We start from the raw sequence: 5518 nt of genomic DNA, 5'->3' as shown, positions 1-5518 counted from the left end.
TTTTTATTTTGAGACAGAATCTGATAAGGTTAATAAGTTGCCCAGGTTGGGCTCAAATGCGATCCTTCTGCCTCAGTGTCCCAGAGTGCTGGTATCACAGGTGTGTGCCACCTCTCCTGGCTGCTTATTTTGATGTTTTGGCTGGGAGTCTAGAACATCTCCCTGCTTGCCTGTTCTGGTCTGCTCAGTCTTGCTCAGGGTTTCTGCCTAGTATTGCTAAGGGTTAATGTACCTAAGCTTTCCACACTGCCCATACAAATGTCCCCAACTAGAGGAACATGAAGCAACATCTTCATTGGTTTAGAGCCACCTTTTTAAAAACTACTGAGAATGCAACCCAAAGCCTAGTAATGCCAGCCGGATGCTTTGCCATGGATCCACTTCTCAACCTTTTATTTGCATTTTGAGACAGGTATTCGCTAAACTGGCCCAGGCTGGCCTTCATCTTGTGGTCCTCCTGTTTCCCGAGTAGCTGGGATCACAGTTGTGCGGCATTGTTCCCAGCTAGTATAATTACTTGTAGCCTTGTTGATCCCAGTATGCTTCCTGTGGATGACCAGGGTTGTGCATGTGGGACGGCTTGCCTGGGCCAGGCAGCTCTCTGAAGCCAGTGGGAGTATTTTAGGTGATCAACATGCCTTTGGAAGACAAAGATCTGAGAAGTAAAAGAGCTTGGTAATGTGGAGAGGAGGCCTGAGTAGTAGCTGATGGGGCAGGTGATAACGTGTCATTGCTTCCAGGGAGGGAATTGGATGAGGGCGTCCTGAGGTGAGATCCTAGAGTGGGAGGGCACAGGTGAGGGGGTCCCTTACATCTCAAGCCTGGTTGCTCTTGGCTAGCTGGTGGGTGCACATGTCTCTCCTGGGTCTTGGGGTGGGGCAAGGGAATTCTAACAGCAGGGACTTCATCAGTCTGTCCTGAGACTACAGGGCCTATAAGGCTAAGACCACCAGAGACAAGTGAGGCAGTTGTATTGGTTCTGTCAGAATAAAGTCAAGACGTGATGCAGAAGAGCATCTGCGGCTTAATTCCACTAGAGCACAAAAGGACTGAAAGGGTACGTGTATACTTACCCTTTAAGGGTATAACTGGAAGTAGAAGAAATGCGATGGTAAGCTCTGAGAAGACCTTGGACCTCAAGAGGGCTTTTGTTCTGGTATATTTAAGGACACTAGCGGTGTCTCTCTAGTCTCTTAGAACATACCAGTAGGAGCCCTTCAGCCAAGACACCCAAGAAATGCCAGGGGACATGGTGTTACATCCTTCAGGTGTGTATAGTATCCCCAGGTTAGAACTACTGTTCTTACAGCAGTGAGAAAGAAATTATTAAAAATAGATCAAAGCACTCACTACATACGGTGCCTGGAACATTCTAGGTGCTCAACAAATGTTTCCTGTTTGTGAAATAAATGTTGGTTTCTTGCACAGCTCGGTACAAGATGGGTGATTTTAGTGCAGCTGTTCCCAGTGTGGTGGCTGTGGTTCAGGCTGCTTCCAGTTTCTGGCTCTGCCGCCTCATCTCATGCTTTCCATGACTGTAGATACAGGAAGAAAAAGCTGGCAACATGCACCTGCTCTGCTTCAGGGCTGAGAGGACACGTGACACTTTTTCTCAGCCCATGGACCACTGTGGGTCACAGGGCTGAACCTGACTGAGAGAGGCCAGGAGATGAGCAGGAGCTGAGAATGGTCACTGAATAAGACCTACCATTCCCAGCGGTCACTTTATATGGCAACTGATATTCTAAGAACTTATTGTCACCAACCAATTTAATCCTCAGTCATTTTCACTGGATTTGAGGCAAAGGTTAAAGCCCCAGCCCCAGGATGTGAAGTAATGTAGCCAAGGTATTTTAGCATCCATATGCTTGGCTGCAGCGTCGAGCTTATAACTATGCATTTTATGAATGTGGTGTGATTCTTTCCCCTCTATCCTGTTTCTAAACATGTTTCCTTAATTGTTCTTTGGGCAAGATTACAGTTGCCTGCATATTCCCTGTTGCAAGTATAGAAACTGACCTTTTCCTGAATAGCCACTCCCACTCTGATGGAAGCACACAGCTTTGTTTTTTCTTCTGTGCTGAAGCTGGAGAAACTCAGGAACTCATGCATGTTAGACAAGCATTCTGCCACTGAGTTACACCCCCAGCTCTTTGTACTTTAACTTGAAATGGGCTTTTGTTAAGTTACCCAGGCTGGACTTGAATTTGTGATCCTGTGCCTCAGCCTCTTGAGTAGGTGGGGTTCCAGGCATGTACCATCACACCGGTCAAAGACAGCTTCTGGAAAGCACACATGGGAGCTGTATGTATCTGGTAGGCAAGGCTTGTTACATTCCGGGCACTTTATGACACACCATGGCCTTGTAGTTAGTCATTGCAATTCCAGTCCCTGGGTAGGAAAGCTGAAGCCCAGGACTTGTATGATGAGCACAGTGCTAGAACAAAGGAAAGATGCCTGCAGGTCGCAAGCAGAAGCACACCACAGCTGCGCCAGGCTGTTTCTGAGGCCCAGGGGCTGGGGTATTCAGCCGCCTCTTACGGGAGTGGGAGCGCTGCTGGGACTGGTTGAGGGAGACCTGCAACTTGCCTTCCACGTTTCTTGGCGCACTGGCCTTTGATCCACTCACAAAGACTGCACCACAGGCGCCAGCAGTCAACAGGGCTGACTGATGGAAGGATGTGCTGTGCCGTGTTCTTCATGCTCATGTTTCACCTTTATTTTTCTCCGTTAGGGCACATCTGTCAGACGGCAGAGTTTTCTTCTGTCTTCTGATCTCCCAGCACTTTGGCACTGCAAACGCCTCTATCCAAGCAGGCAATTCTGGCTTTGCTTTTTCCTCCTTCCCATACAAGTGCAGGTCTTAGGAGAGCTAGGCACATTCTTTATCAGCATATTTGGCCCATGATCCAGGCAGAGGAAGCTGCTAGAACATTGTATCAACATCTGTCTACCTTCTCTGGCTTTTTAAAACCATCAGGTGATGCTGACTGGCTCCTGGTCAGATGCGAATTCCAGACCGCAGCTTAACTGCATTTGGGGAAATGGTTGATGGGGGATGGGGCCATCTCCCCCTTCTGCTCACTAGCTCACAAAGGGAAGAGTGGCAGCACTGTAGAACAGATGGCCCCCACCGTGTAGATGGTATCAAGAAAGGAGCTGTGCTGGTGCTTTGGCAGGCATGATCGGGCTGTCGCAGTTCTCATCTGTGCTGTTTTGGCAGATGAAAAGACGGAAGAGTCAGGCCCTCTACTCTAACCCCACCATTTTCTGTTGCTCTTCCTCCTTTTCCCAGCCAGATGGGAGTTCTCCCTCTTCTGGCTCTGCCCCACTTTTCTCCTTTGTATCTGTTCCTGGCTCTTATCTTTCTGAACCTAGCATGGAAACACCTGTAATACTACCTGGGTGGATCGTGGCCCCTCTGACAGAGATTCAGAGTACTTTCTCTTCTAGCTTTGACCCCCAACTTTTCTGACAAGCAGCCTGTGACCTGTGCTTCTCCTGGTGTCTGGAGTCCCAAGTTCTCAGGTGCTGTCAATCTGTATCCTTTACATTCCATAATAGAACTCGGCATTTGGCCAGTGACTTCCAGAAGCTGAAATGGATGTCATGGAGCCGCGCACAACCGAGCCTTCTGTGAAAGTGCTGCAAGTGAGTCTTAAACAGTTCACTTTTATAAACATCAACAATTCAAGATGCTTCACACATATATGCCTTAATATCTATCTGTCTGAGATGGGTGTTACTCCTATTAATAAGTTAGGAGGGTGAGACCCAGTGGAGTCAACCGCCCAAGGTGACGGAGGTAATGAGTGGCACAGCCTCATTTGAGCCCAAGTATATCGAACTTCCCAGTCTGAACTGCTGTTTTTCTCGATGCTATTTGGGGTTATTTATTTGTGTGTGTGTGTGTGGCCAGCTCAGCCCACCAGGGGGCGGGGCTGGCTGGCATGTGGTGCTGGGGGATTGAACCGTGGTCGCTGTGCTTTGCTAAGCTTGTTCTAAGTAGATGCTTTAGACCACAGAGCCATCTCACCAGCCCTCAAACAGTATGTTTAGACAACTGTTTAGGGATGTCACTGAACCAGTAACTGGCAGAGCAGTTTCACAAAATCAGATCCAATTTTTGATCTTTGCCATTTCACGCACCCAGTTGTTCTGAGGCTCCCTCCTGTACTATCTTCTGCAACACAAAGTTTCTGTCAGGCTGGAACAAAACTGTTGCTTCATGCAGGTTGCTAAATAGGGGTTGGCAGCTCACCCTTTGATGCAGTCTGTGACCCTTGCAAACACAACCGGACAGATGGAGCAACTGCTGAGTAATGTTGGCTTGGGCTGGGATTTGTGGTTACTTGGGTTAACGTGTAGATAGGGCCCTCCCTGATTGTATTTCTCCCTGATTTCATCCCTGTCTAATCAGTATCCAGGAGCACTGGGGGTAGCATGCTGGAATAACTGTGAGCAGAGGCATAAACAGCCTGGTGTCCGAAAGGTTTATTCTATTTTCTTTTCTTTTCTTTTCTTTCTTTCTTTCTTTCTTTCTTTCTTTCTTTCTTTCTTTCTTTCTTTCTTTCTTTTTTTTTTTTTGGCACAGGGTTTCACTATGTAGCTCACTGCGATTCTCTTACCTCAGCCTCCAGAGTGCTGGGGTTATAGGTATGTGTGGCTATGCCTGGCTATTTTGTTTTTGGGAAAGGAGAGTTACATGATAACCATACCCTATCAAGTTGAACAAGGGGACTGACCTAGGCTCAGGATAGGCAAGGGCTTCCAGAAGGAAGGCCCTGCCAGGAGGCCCCTGAGAGTGAATTAGGGGATGGTGTGGAGCTGGGCTTTGGAGCTCACCCTACAGAAGGAGAGGGAATGGCAGCCCCTGAAAACTGGAAGTGAGAGAGAGCTGTGTTAGAGGAGAAGCCGAAGCCTCTGCATTCCTGGAGTTTAGGAGTTTTAGGGAAGATTAATCCAGGTTAAGCTGGGGATGGGAGTGGCTTGAAGTTACCACAGAGGCCCCTGTGCCCTCAAGCTCTCACTACTAAAGTCGGCTTTCTAGCAGCCTTGACTGGATTTTACTCCCCTTTCACTGGTTTTGTTGCCTTTGCTCTATGGGCTCCCACTCCGGGGCACAGTGTGAGGCCTGAACTGGTCTGCTGGCCCCTGGGGCTGATGTGTCTGTGCTGGCCCGGGTGACCAGAAACACGAAGTGTGAGGCAGCCTGGCTCCCTGGAGGACGCAGGTCTTTACAGAGATGGGGACCAGGCCTCACCCATGGCATCCTTATTCCTTTCAATACTGTATCAGCATTTAGTAAGGCTCCCTTGGGTCTCTTGCTCCCAAGCCTTTCAATTGTTTTTTGTTAAACACACTTCAGAGGGACTTTCCGCATAGTGCTCCCTGCTGCCCAGTATAATGCAGGGCACTGAGCAGGCCCCCATGTGGATCTGCTTTCAGAAAAATGAACTCCATTCTTTGAGCCTGCAATTTGGGGAACAAGGGCTCAAAGAGAGGGGTCTGCTGCATA

At 48.5% G+C, this 5518-nt stretch overlaps 1 protein-coding gene and 1 long non-coding RNA gene across 3 annotated transcripts in view; one reads left to right on the top strand and one right to left on the bottom strand.

Annotated features, from left to right (window-relative positions):
* Positions 1-2570: 2570 nt before the first annotated feature.
* Positions 2571-4280, bottom strand: LOC111818626. Its single transcript, XR_002822576.1, has 3 exons — positions 4150-4280; positions 3491-3645; positions 2571-3211 (listed from the first exon to the last, which is right to left on the bottom strand). It is a non-coding gene; the product is annotated as an uncharacterized LOC111818626 (long non-coding RNA).
* Positions 4281-4621: 341 nt separating this feature from the next.
* The window catches only part of Tmem268 (transmembrane protein 268), a 29037-nt gene continuing 28140 nt past the window's right edge, over positions 4622-5518 (top strand). For both annotated transcript variants that reach the window (XM_023723327.1, XM_012516268.2), the window contains exon 1: positions 4622-4656. The gene's annotated coding sequence lies outside the window, so the exon portion shown is untranslated. The remainder of the gene's footprint in view (positions 4657-5518) is intronic.

The sequence above is a fragment of the Octodon degus genome, unplaced genomic scaffold (assembly GCF_000260255.1).
Source record: "Octodon degus isolate 3935 unplaced genomic scaffold, OctDeg1.0 scaffold00098, whole genome shotgun sequence".
In the NCBI taxonomy this organism is placed as follows: Eukaryota; Metazoa; Chordata; class Mammalia; order Rodentia; family Octodontidae; genus Octodon; species Octodon degus.
This window is presented reverse-complemented; position numbering and strand designations above follow the sequence as displayed.